The sequence below is a fragment of the Dysidea avara genome, chromosome 8 (genome assembly GCF_963678975.1).
Source record: "Dysidea avara chromosome 8, odDysAvar1.4, whole genome shotgun sequence".
NCBI classification, from domain to species: Eukaryota; Metazoa; Porifera; class Demospongiae; order Dictyoceratida; family Dysideidae; genus Dysidea; species Dysidea avara.
The window spans coordinates 4,890,641-4,905,433 of NC_089279.1; positions in this window are offsets into that span (position 1 = coordinate 4,890,641).

The following is a 14,793-nucleotide window of genomic DNA, read 5'->3' on the forward strand; positions in this document are numbered from 1 at the left end:
ATTTACTTGGAGAAGAGATACATGCTCTAGGCCAAGCAAAGTTTATCAACAATTGTAAAGGTTTAGTTTATGAGGGCAGACAGTCATTTTCTGTTTTCACTATGGAGAATACAATGTGCTATATATTTGGGAAGTTGTAGCCGTAAACTGCATCCAGCTAGATTCACCTGTTAAACTTATATATGATCATCCATTTGCAAACTGATATAGCTATACCACCGCTGATTGCAGTTATTACTGTATATAGTCATTCTGTAAGTGTAATGTACACCATCACTGCTATTTGACCACATGTGATGTTTCACAGGTATAACACCTCCAGTACTTATCAGGGATGGATCCAGGAGTTGGCAAGGGGAGGGGCACAAACGGGCTAAGTTGTAGGTGGTTGGGGAGAGCCAGATTCTGTTGTTAGTTGCTACATTTTTGAAATAGCAAATAATCACCTCTTAGTAGTGCCTCACTGTTGATTTATATCATATCTTAAAAGCTGTTATAAAAGGCTCTGAATGTCTTAAAGAACATGTAACACATTGGACTATTAATTTTGTGTATTGTATTCTATTTAGTGCCATTGTTGTATAACGCATGTGTAGTACAGATATGACTGGTGTGTGACCTCGTGTACAGTTTAATACAGTATTGTCAGTTGGCCGCTTGCTACACTTGACGTAGTTGGCAGGATATCGTTGATAGTAGAATATCCTTGTTAACCCCCAGGCGATAATACCTTGTACCGTGGTCTGAATCGGTACCCCACAAGACGAGTCCACGCGATTCAGTATTGTAGCTGTTGTGTTCGTGTTCTTTACAGCAACCTGCGAGGAGATGTCCCGTACCAGTAAGCCACTGATAATTCCGGAAGCGTACCAAGGAGGAGACGGATGGGATGAGTGGATCACTCGATTTGAGAATGTGGTTACCGTCAACGAGTGGGATGCTGCGGCGAAGTTGAATTGGATTAAAGTGTGCCTTGCTGGGAGGGCGCAGAAAGCATTCCAAGGACTACCTGAGGAATCGAGAGACACGTACGATCACGTGAAGACAGCCCTAACAGAAAGATTTGAGCCGGCGAGTAAGCACAAATTGTACAATGCAGAACTGCAAGTGCGAATGAGAAAGCCAAATGAAGGATGGGCAGACTTCACTGAAGACCTTCGACGGCTAACTGAGAAGGCATTTCCAGACCTCGATGGACGAAGCCAAGAACAACTGGCATTGACACATTATCTGAGTAGGCTAAGCAACCCGCAGGTTGCATTTGCAGTAAAACAGCAGAAGCCCAAAAAGCTGGATGAAGCTGTGCGTACTACATTAGAAGTTGAATCGTGCCTGATTAAACCAGTTATGGTGGGCAACATAACCTCAGAACCAGAAGAAACCACTGTTAGTGCTGTCAGCTACAGTTCAGGAAATCAAGCTACTTCTAATATTTCCCATTCTATGGAGCAATCCCTAGTGCAGGCAATGGACAAATTAGCCCTACGAATGTCACAGCTAGAGGAGAGTATGACCCGCAAGAAGTTCAATGAACCGAAAGCTATCTCCAAACCATCCTACCGTCGGCAAGTAGGAGACCATGAGTCCACCAGTGTCATGACCTGTTTTCGCTGTGGAAAGGAAGGGCACTATGCTAGAGGGTGTGCTCTCCGCCACCCATCAAGGTCTCAGGGAAATGAGCAACCCCCTTGCCATAGGCCAGGCAGGGGAGGGTGACATAAACATGGCCAATAACGTCACTGATTTATTTGCTGTCAACCCACATGCCACATTTTACATTAATGGTACTATTAACTCTTATCCCGTGCAATTCATGATAGATACAGGAGCAGCTGTCTCACTCATAGACACTAACACTTGGAGTAGAGTTAAGGGCCAATCAGTGTTGAAACCATGGGTAAATCCAGGACTGGTGGGTGTTAATGGTGTCCCACTGAGAGTCAAGGGCACAGCCACACCACAGTTAGAAATAAGTGGTGACCAGTATTCTATTGAAGTGATCATTGCTGACCTAAGGACGGAGGCTATCCTGGGCATTGACTTTTTGGAAGTTAACCAATGTGCCATTGATCTGCCCCGGGGACTAATAACATTGAATGGAAATGGAAAACCCATCACACTAACCAGAGCGGGAGCCAAATTGGACCCAGTAGACAATGTGAGTGTAGTGTTACCTAATGATGTGTGTATTCCAGGTTCTAGTGAGATGGAAGTTAATGCAGTACTGCAGGGACCAATTGGCCCTGGCACCCTGATCGTGGAACGGCTTGTGCTTCCTCATAAGCCATTCATTCTGGTTGCAACCTCAATCGTGGATTCCCAGAGAAGTGCAGACAGCCCAGTAGTGCCCATCCAAATGTTGAATCTATCCCCAGATCCTATTACTATTCACAAGGATACTAGAGTAGCTACAGCATACTCTGTGGAAGAAGACTCAGTACTAGTCGCTGGAGTTAGTGATGGCAATGCCATACCTGAAACACACTTGTCAGACAGCAAGAGACAACTTTTGTGGCAAGCAGTGGAATCTGCAGGAGAAGGGCTAACTCAACAGGAACAAGAACAGTTGTATGCAGTGTTATCTCAATATGGTGATGTGTTTGCAGACAACTCAGGGGACCTTGGTAAGACAGATGAGATACAGCACACTATAGACACAAGGGATGTACCACCAGTTAGGCAAGCAGCTCGTTGCATTCCAGTCGCTCAACAAGAAGAGGTGAGAAAACTGTTACGGGAGGTGCAAGAGAAGAAGGTCATCCAGCCTTCAAGAAGTCCGTGGGCTGCACCAGTTGTTCTTGTGAAAAAGAAGGATGGTTCCACACGTTTCTGTGTGGACTATCGGAAGTTGAATGCTGTCACACACAAGGACACCTACCCTCTCCCGAGAATTGATGAAACTCTTCAGTCTCTTGCGGGTTCCAAATGGTTCAGTATCATCGATTTGCTGAGTGGATATTGGCAAGTGGGCATTGCAGAGAAGGATAAGGAGAAGACTGCATTCATCACACGAGAAGGTCTGTTTGAATTTAATGTTATACCTTTTGGTCACTGCAATGCCCCTGCAACGTTCCAGAGGTCAATGAATCTCACACTATCTGGTATGCTGTGGAGTGAATGGGTTTATTTAGACGACATAATCATTTTTGGCCACACATTTGAAGAACATCTGGGATATTTAGCGTCAGTGTTAGGACGTCTGCGAGAGGTTGGTCTAAAAGCCAAACTTGCAAAGTGTACTTTTCTCAAAAAAAAGATATTATACTTAGGACATGTCATCTCATCTGAGGGTATTGCTACAGATCCTAGTAAAACACAATGCATCGTAGACTGGCCAACTCCCTGTAGTGTTAAAGAGGTGCAACAATTCTTAGGCCTTGCAAGCTACTACAGGAGATTTATTCAAAGGTTTGCAGAAATTGCCCAGCCACTACATCGTCTGACAGAAAGAGGGAGCGATTTCAAGTGTACTACAGAATGTGATGATGCTTTTGCTAAGTTAAAACTTTGTTTACACTCCAGCCCCATTCTGGCATATCCAGATTTTACTTTACCCTTCATCCTCGACACAGATGCCTGTCAATGCGGTATTGGTGCTGTACTGTCTCAACCACACGAGGATGGCACTGAGAAAGTGATAGCTTTTGCTAGCCGAGTTATGTCCAAAGCAGAGTGGAAATATTCAGTTACTAGAAAAGAGTTGCTTGCAGCAGTTACGTACATACATCATTTCCGACCATTTCTATTAGGACGACACTTTGTACTTCGCACTGACCATGGCAGTCTGCAATGGTTGCACACAATAAGAGAACCAGAGGGCCAACTAGCTAGATGAGTAGAACGCCTACAAGAGTATGATTTTGTGATCTAACATCGCAAGGGACACCATCACCAAAATGCGGACGCACTCTCCCGACATCCTACCCATTTTTCAAACCATCCACAAACAGAGGATATTTATCCTACTGCTACCACTGAGCTGTTCCCCAAGTACTCAGCTACCTTGTGTTCTGTGACTATGCAACAGTCTGATGGACTTACTGAAAGAACTACATCAGATTTACAACAACTGCAGCAAGCTGATGATGTAGTTGGTCCTATCTTAAAGGCTGTTACTGAAAACAAAAAACCATCTCCCAACATGACTCAAGGAAAGGACAGAAAGTTTCATCTACTTCTCCAGCAGTGGAATCAACTGTACATCCGGCAGGGACTATTGTTTCGTCGCTATGAAGATTGCCATGGGGAAGAGAAATGGGCACAGCTGGTAGCTCCACTTGTATTGTAAAAGGAGATCCTACATGATTTACATAGTGGAGCTGTTGGTGGTCATCTGGGGGAAGACAAAACCCTTAACTGGTTATGAGAGAGATTTTACTGGCCTGGTCATACTGAAGATGTCCACAGGTGGTGCCAACAATCCTCTGATTGTGTGATGAGGAAAACCCCAGCCCCTAAACAAAGAGCACAGCTTATAAATGTTCATCCTGGCTATCCCCTCCAGTTGGTAGCAATGGACCCTTACCAGAGAGCTCCCAGAAGAATTCCTATGTCCTTGTGGTCTCCAACAATTTCACCTGTTTGACAGAAGCATACGCATTACCCAGTCAGGAAGCAGGTACAGTTGCAAAAAAGCTAGTGGATGAGTTTTTCTTTAGGTTTTCTCTGCCGGAGCAACTCCATTCGGACCAGGGGAGACAATTTGAATCAAGAGTCATTAAAGAACGTGTTAACCTTTTGCAGATACGGAAGACCAGGACAACCCCTTATCATCCACAATCAGATGGTCTTGTGGAGCGGTTTAACCGCACTCTGTTATCAATGTTGTCCACTGCAGTAGCAGATCATCCATGGGATTGGGAAGACCACTTATGCCCACTTTGTTACGCTTACAACTCTAGTGTGCAGGCAAGTACAGGCTACACCCCTTTCTTCTTGATATTTGGACTCCAAGCTAGACTTCCGGTGGACTTAGCGTTTCAGCTTCCCAACAAGCAGCCTGTACCACATAATGATTATGTTGCTAAACTTCAGCAAACGCTACAAGAATCTTACAAAGTTGTGCGAGGTAATCTAAGCAACAACCTGCATCAACAGAAAGAGATCTATGATAAGAAATCTCATGGGTGTCCTTATCACAAAGGGGATTCTGTTTGGCTATTCAATCCAGTTGTCCCACCAGGAAAATCAAAGAAATTTCATAGACCATGGACTGGGCCATACACTATAGTTAAGCAGCTCTCTGATTCAGCATACCGAATCCAACATACTGAACACCATTCTAAGAGATGTATTGTACATTTTGACCGTCTGAAGCCATGTAATAGAGTGAACCCACTGCAATGTAAAGAAAGCATCGAACAATCTACTCAGTCTCCTCGTCCAACTCAATTTCAAGCTCCAACTTTGCAGATTGTGAGTGATGGTGACAGTGACAATGAAGACAGTGACAATGAAGATAGTGACAGCCTACCTATGGCTTCTGGAGAAACATGGAGGTACCCAGCACACTCACACCGCCCTCCTGCCCGTCTTGTTGACTTTGTTCACCACTGAACTCGGGACGAGTTCTTCTAAAGGAGAGAATAGTGTAACACATTGGACTATTAATTTTGTGTATTGTATTCTATTTAGTGCCATTGTTGTATAACGCATGCGTAGTACAGATATGACTGGTGTGTGACCTCGTGTACAGTTTAATACAGTATTGTCAGTTGGCCGCTTGCTAGCTACAAACACGACAATTATTTTAGAGGCACTGAGTACGCACGAAGGTGTTGACTGCATGCTGGGTGACAATTTCACAACTAGTACGATTTTGGTTTGCTTTGGTTTCAGTTGAATTTGTAATAAATGCTAGAAAATGTACATATTTGTAAACGGATCTTGGCCTGACAAAGTTTAGTATTTTAATCAGAAGTATGGCTGGCTCCTCCATAAGGTAAGGTTGGGGGGCATTTGAGGCGGGCATTTGCCTCAAATGCCCCATCCTGGATCCACCATTGCTTATCTCAGGTGAAGCTGTGAGGTACACTGATACATGTACAGTAGCTAATATAAATCATAGACAAGATTTACTCACATATGCATTATTTGAATAGCCACCAGTCTATTATGCTTCTTTTATACTATGCTGCATGTAGTGCTTAAAAATTCAACCCATAATGCTCATGATTATGCTTTATTTCATGTTTGTCATTTCTAAATGGACACCAAATTTTCACATGTTTTATACCAATTCCTTACCTTCTAGACCATTCACTGTACAAGTAGCCAACAGCTAAGCTTCCCACCATTATGGTGGTAAGGAGTGGAGGGGAGAGCAAGAGGCTGTTTACAATATGAAAGAAGAACACGTAGGGATGAATTAGACCAAATTATGGGCCATTCAGGTCTCAAAATTGGAAAGGAAATCAAATTTCATGGTACAGGTCTTTATTCAGAGCTATAATAGCCACATACAGCCATCCCCAGGCTGGCCACGGCCCCTGCAGACTACTCATACAGCTAGCCACTGGGCTTGAAAAAGCAGCCAAACTTGCTGATTTTGAATGTGAAATTTGACCGTTTATTCATGTACGTAGCTTTGTTTTCTATGTGAAAAATCAACTCTATTGTCATAGACCAGTTTTCCAGTCATATTTTACAGTAAGCCAATGCATTTCACAGGGAAGCTTTTAAATTAATTTATTCTGCCTACAGTATTATATCACTATAAAAATAAGTTGTGAGATCTGTGGCAGGATAGTGATCATCACTGAATTTCTTAGTGACAGTCACTAAAATTTGAAGTGACATTCACAGTGTTCACTATACTTATTAATTTTTTTGCTTGGTGCTTCAAAACACCCATTATCAAAATTATTAATGCCAGCTATAATAGACTGGTGTCTGAAAAAGAATGCTGTAGTACAATGTATGCAGTCTAACTCAACTATACCCAACTTTCGTATTAGAGTATTTGACTTTTGTACACTTCATAAAAGAAATAATGCACCATTCCATGCAGTGCTCACTTGTAGTACAGTTCCTGGTATGATTCAAAGACACATCACTATTATTTCCATTAACAAGTCCATAAGTTCCATTTGGACAGGTCATCACACATTGACCACTATCAGAGTCATAGTAGGTCGGGTAGTCACAACCTGTGTATACAAAATTGATGACATGATGTTGTCATAGACATATTACCTCCATGCATGTATGAATGAACTTTGCCATGAAACACATGAAGGGGTGGGATCTACTAGGGTAATATAGGTATATGGAGCAGGGGGTCTAGGGGCTGCAAAGCTAAAGGTATTTTGTATGTTTCAGGACTGAGTGTAGTATTATGCACAAATGTTTAATATTATGCTTTCTTTTCTAAGTGACCTGCATTGTTCAACAGTCAGTTATGAGACCACTGTCTTACAAAGGACCATGTGCATTTAATTTGTAAATAATTCTAGCAGGCTATCTAGCAGTGGGATGTTGCTGGAAATGAAAGTTTTCAAACTCAAAGATATAAGTGTGGTGGATTCTTAAGTGTCATATGTGGTGACTGTTCTACTAGATCAATGACTGCTCAATTAGAGTATCTTGATCTTGTATGATTTTTGGGGGGGGAGGGGGGTGGGGGAGAGAGAGAGGGACGTGTTCCTTATGCCCCCATGAATCTGCCACTGAACAGTACTTTAATCCTGTATACATTGCTACTATACTAACATGCCAAACTTTTTGAAATGTCTACAGTTTATAGATAGCATATGTATACCTACTACATAACTTATCTCTGTGTGCACTGCACTTATACCACATCAACACTCAACACATGCACAAAGAAATACAATTAAGCCCAACAATTTGCACTTCAACAATTTTATATACAAAAGGGAGTTAGACTACATGAAATATTAACATTAGATGTTCAACTAGCCAAGAGGAAAGTTAGAAGTAGAGACTGAAAATACGCGGCCCTCCCTAAAAATACAAACAAAAAAATGAATGATCATATTTCAACAAAACAATTGCAGTCCCTAAAACTTCTAGTGCATGCATATCGAACACCGCTTTATTAAAATACACCACCACACCTCTAGTGACCAGGCCTGTGAGATAGGGCATGTTGGCATACAATATATTTGTCTAATATCATGGTTCATAACTTATTAACCCCTGTTATGTAATTTACAGAACATCTAATTGTTATATAATACAAGTTGCAGAATGCAGATATTCTAGAAATACCATTACCTGTTATGTGATGGAGTGCATATATAGTTTGTGTCTACTTGCATACCTGGCCATAGAAACAGCCTATACAAATCTCATGAAATCTGTAGAAGTTATATGCTCAGACAGATAATAGCTGTTTTGGCAACACTCTGTTGTCTTAAAAGCAAAGTTAACAGCTATTAGTCTATGTAGTTATTACAGTTCTTTAGCAATTAATTTCCACTAGTACAAAATTGACTGCCCTATTAGAGTATTTTGATATTACTGAAAGAATTAAATATTTCCAAAGCAACTGGACCTGACAAAATTCCTGCCCATTTTCTGAAGCATTGTAGCATCAAAATAGCTCCTATATTGACACTTACATTTCAGGCATCCATCTATCAATCCAGAGTTCCACCTGATGGAAGCAGGCAAATGTTGTTCCGATCTTTAAGAAAGGGTACCTTACCCTCTGCAGCAACTACAGACCAGTATCATTACCATGCACATGCTACAAGATTTTAGAACACATCATATTCGCACGTCTTCTCCCACCTTTCTCAACACAACATCTTGTGCAATGAACAACATGGTTTTCGTTATGGTCAATCTTGTGAGACACAGCTCCTACTAATTGTCAATGACCTTGGATCCTTAAACAATGGTCAGATTGATGCAATACTTTTAGACTTCTCCAAAGCCTTTGACAAGGTATCACACCATCATCTCTACCATAAATTAGATCACTATGGCATACGGGGTAACACTTTAGAATAGTTAAAAGATTTTCATTTTCTTACTGGAAGATGACAGCAGGTATTAGTTAATGGTGAGCGCACTGACGCAACTGAGGTAACATCAGGAGTTCCACAAGGAACTGTTCTTGAAGCATTACTATATTTATGCTTTATCAATGATACCAAACAATAAATAATATACTATCAACTGTAAGACTGTATGCAGATGATGTTATTCTGGTTCACTTCTACGTATATATTAATTCAAAAGAAGACTGTTACCAACTTCAGAAAGATTTAACTACCTTAGAGATATGGGCAAATGATTGGAAAATGACAACATTCAGAAATGTGAATTCATCAGAACTACAAACAAAAAAAGCCTATCCCTTTTCATTATACTTCGTATAATATAGCATTATGCAAGAAGTGACACATACCAAGTATCTAGGACTTACTATTGACTCAAATCTATCCTGGTCTCAGCACATCAAATAAATAACTAACAAGGCTAATAGCATTAAAGGATTTTTACAACGTAACCTTCAAAGCTGTCCAATCTCTGTCAAACTGAGCTGTTACAAGTCTCTTATTAAACCAATTCTAGAAAACGCCAGTATAGTTTGGACCCTCATACACAAAAGGAGATCTTAATTAGCTATTCCAAAGATGCTGTGCAAGATTTGTGTAGTGTTGGGAGTAATGCGTTACTTATGTAACGCTTTACGTAATATTATTACTTTTGTGGTAACTAAGTAATATAACGAAATACGCTATAAAAACAGGTAATATAACTCAAGTTACTTTACTTACAAATGTAACGCGTTAACTAAGTAATATAGTTACTGTAACGAATCTAATATTACATAATATTATTACTACAAGTAATGGAGTTACTAATCTCATTGGTAATCCACTGAGTAATGCCTAGCCACAACAAAGTAATGAAGCCTACTGAATGAAGCTTATTCACCAGCTTCTTACTTATAACCAAGATTTACACATTGTCCAACAACGCAATCATGTCACGTGATAAGGTGGTAGTTTCACATGTGACAGCTTAAGGCTGTGGACACAAAGTAATATAATATGTAATATTATTATAGTTACTTTATTTTATGGGTAATATTTAACTGTAACTAAATAGTTCAGTTGCAAGTAGTATGTAATATGTAACTAGTTACTTTTTAAAGTAACTTTCCCAACACTGATAATAACTACTCTCATATGCAAATGTCACAAATATGTTTGAAAACTTGAATTGGCCATCTTTAGCTCACTGCAGTAATCACCTTAAAGCTATCACTATGTTTAAGATCATGCACCAATTAATAGATATACCGACTGACACCATATTTATACCAGCTCCATCCAACTACCATTTACGAGGTCACTCAATGAGGCTATTACAACCAAACACTAGAATAGATTCGTATCTTCATTCATTTTTCCCATCAGCTTACCTCATGTCTTCATCACCTGCTCAAGTTTAGAACAATTTAAAGCAAAGCTAACTGGACAATTATTACTTATATAATTTGTTGATTAATTGTACCTTTACCTGTGCTTGTACATACTGGTATTACACAGTAAATAACAATAATAATAAATTAATTTCCACTTGCCAGCTAACCAAAATTGACTGCTCTATTAGAGTATTTCGATCGGTGCACTCATTACATTTATAGGTCACTCCAAATAAATTCTCTGTTTCCCGTCCACCGGCCGCATCTGATTACTGTCAGCTCTAAATACTCTATTATTCCGTATTCTTCCATTATTTTCCGGTTATTATTGCATACTGACAGGTTCAGTAAAACAGTGTCAGCTCACGTGTCAGCAGTGTTATTAACTCGGCACAAACTTCAAGTTTGTGCTATTTTTGCAACTTAAAAAGGAAGGAACAAGCTTAAACATGCTTTTACGCAGCTGTTTATGGTTGTGCCAGGCAAATGCTGGCTTGGAAAGCTGCCAACCTTATAATGAAATAATGGAAATGGACCGCCCGCCCGCATGCAAATATGCCTGAGTCCAGGACGGGAAACAGAGAATTTATTTGGAGTGGCCATATGCATTACACTTATTTTAAATTTTATCACTGATGTACGATCGTGGATTTCATCAGCTCAGCGCCCGGGCCCAACCTGATTTCCCCGTCCGCTTAATGCCCCCCAAATCTTTTGCAGCACGTCATGGTCGAAGCATAACAGAGATGCCAACCTCTGAACGATTTTAGGAGTGAGATCTCATACACTACCAGCAATGTTGACCAGACTCAAGTGTAGTTCCAGGATTTTTGATAGTGAAGACCAAAAAAAAAAAAGGTCGCCACATGCTCAAAGTACAAAAATAAGCACAGGTCTGTCCAATTTTAAGCACAGGGCTAATTATGAAACAGATCGGGCGTGAGAACTAAGCCGAAAGAGTGAGAAACAGAGGGTTAGGCGTGAGAGCGCCGGTGAGATTATATTCAGTAGCCAAAGAGTGAGACTCACGCCTAATGCGTGAGAGTTGGCATGTCTGGGCATAAATCAGTATATAGCTACATACCGACTAACCTGTAACAGAGACTACCAGCACAACCAGCATTATCATTTGTGTACTGGACATGGCCATTTCGGGTGGTACCAATTGATTGATTAATTACGCGTGGTAGATCACGTGACATGTAAGCACTCTTGACGCATAATAATAATACTGTATACTAATGAACTAACTAATTATCTATACAGTCTATTTACAGTTTTACACCCTATAACACACACGGCCAAAGCAAACAGCTCCTACCTTTATAAATAGGTTCTATAAGCTAGTCAACACAGGCAAATTTTCTTTGAGCACCACAGGAGGCTGTACATGGCACCTGAAGTCCTAACTACAATTTCACCTGCTATGTGAGACATGGACAGGTGGTAGCTAGCCCGTGTCATCACCAGGGTCAGGGGCGTACCGAGGGGGGTTTCAGGAAACCCCTTAGGATTTTACACAGTACTTCAAACATTAAGAAATTGAAGCTTCAGGTTTGAAATCTATCATGAAACAGGACACATTTCTTTTATGTTAGTTAAATAATAGTTTCTAACATGATAGCAACACTTATAGCATTGTTCTGAATTGAAAAGATTGAGATACTCTAATAGAGCAGTCAGGTAATTATAAACTACTCTAATATAACAGTCACTTAGCTGAAGTGGAAACCCCTTTTCACAATTCCTGCGTATGCCCCTGAGGGTTCAATTTAACAACTGCTTTTACTGATCCTGATGAGCTGAACAATGTAAGGAAAGTTCTGAAATGTTGCCCATGACACATCGTGTGACATCGTTGAACTGTCACACTGATCTTTGCATTGCACTGCGCAATGGCGGATCCAGGATGGGGAATTTGGGGCAAATGCCACCCCCCCTCCACCTTGTGGAGAAGCCAGCCATGCTTCTGATTAAAATAGGTACTAACTTTATGTCAGGCCAAGATCAGTTTATCAACTCATGAAAATATGCACATTTTACTAGCATTTAGCATTTGTTACAAATTCACCTGAGACCAAAGCAAACCAAAGTCAAACTAGCTGTAAAGACTACCACAAGACATCATCAACCAACAAACTGTTGACAGCTTCAAACAATTATTATACAATCACTTTTAATTTTAATGTACATTAGCACTTATGCCCCAGGCGGGCTCTGCTAATTAAACAATATAAATAGTCACCCAGCACCTTCGTGCGTGCTAAAAATAATTATCGTGTTGCTATTGTTTGAGACATTCAGAGCCTTTTAAACAGCTTTTAAGACTTCACAACCATCTGAAAAGCCCAAAATAGCAAAAAATACACCACTAAGAAGTGATTATTTGCTGCTTCAAAAATGCAGCACTGAACTAGAGAATATGGCTCTCCCCACTTACCCTGTTTGTGCCCCTCCCCTTGCCAGCTCCTGGATCCGCCCCTGCTGCATACATTATCTGCATGGTTCGGTATATTTTTATAAATTAATATACTTTGCCAAGGTTTCAGTTAGCTATTGTAGCCCGATACCCCTGAATCTATGCCCCTTTAATTCTTGTCATAATTTTTATGTATATAGCTATACATATATAGAAATTTTTGATAATCGTCAATCTACACACACACTAGTGAAGTTCACTTTTCACCATGAATGGATAGCCACACCAATACTCTAAACATCTGCACCACAGCCATCCCTCTAATTTGCTCAGGCTGCTTTTCACTAGTGGATTTCTAGAGATGTGCACCAGCCACTGGGAACGCTCTGGCACCATGTAATGCCACTGGCCAGCTGAAACATGAGACTAGAGACATGAACAACCTTGGACAGTTGCCCATGATATGTGACCAAATTTGACAAAACCAAGCTTCCACACACATCCAGTTTTATGACTTTGAGAAATCTTAACTCAATACAGATTATATGCCATCAGCTTCAAATTTTCACCTGTAGTTTTGTAATGTAATTGTGCTACAATTTCAGAAAATAGCATGTTGGCAGGTCACATTACAGTTGGTCAAATTTGGATGTGTGTGGAAGCCTGGTTTTGTCAAATTTGGTAACATACTTTCTATGCATATTTCTTTAATTTTCAGTGACAAAGTGGTCTTGAGAACCCAATATAAGGCTGGAGACACCATATGACCCACTCAGCCATTTTCTGTTCAAATATCAATCACCTGCCCACCACCCCAGCCACCACCCATGGTGATGTGCTTGTATTACAAATACTGTCATGAAAAAAAGTGTTCAAAATCATGGTTGAATAGCTATTGCTTGCTATGGATTGAAGTGAAATACACACTATATGGTTGGCTGCATACACAGTGAAAAAGCTATACTGGATTGAAACATGCATATCTCACAATCTATTGATGTGCATAGATTGGTTTAGGTCACATGTGTTGTCTAAAATCTTATGATCATCATGATTTTGTCTTCAATCACCATGGCAACTGTTTGGGTATAACTTGGCATGGAACCAGGAACCTTACAATGATTAGGCTAGTGCTCTACCACTTGGCTATGATCTCTCTTTTTCTCAAGCATGCATGCATGCATGCACTAAAACACACAGAGCAGTACATTTAGTTTCAAATAGCTTAAGCATGTGGCCTATCAATGCAGCTTCTCATCACCTTAAAAGCAATCAGCTAGTGAGGATGGGTGTTATTAAAATTAAAGTTTTATATTTTAGTAAACCTTCAAAATGACAGTTTTCCAAATGGCTAAATGATTTCAAACAGCTACAATGTTTCAAAATACATACACAATGACATCTATACTGAAGTGTAACAGACAATAGAAATCTGTCTAAGAAATTAATTTCTAATTCAGAATAGCTTAAATATATAGATGCCTCCTCCTCATTTTAAAAATAATGTTTTGATTGCTGCTATATTTGAAAAACTAACTGTTTTATTAGAGTTGTTGACTGCTCTATTATAGCATTTCAATAGAAAAATATTTATACAGGAATCTGACAGAAAACAAAGTATCAATGAGGCCTAAAAACAATTGTAAATCTTTTTGTACTCATGTTTTTACCGTGCTTACAAACGTTCTGTCAATTTGAACCTGTTTTTAGTTGTACATCTAAGAAATTCATATTCTGAATTTATATTTCTTTACATTATTCATATTATCAATCACTTAGACAATCAAATTAACAACTTACATCCCATGTATATAGGTATATTAATAAGTAATGGACATGTAGAAATTGTGCATACATGCAGATGGAACTCATGCATTGTGCTGCTGTGCTGTTTTCATGATCATTTTGTCATGTAGTCATCAGTTCACAGTTCGCCGTCCCAATGCATATAATAGGTCTCTCCTATACC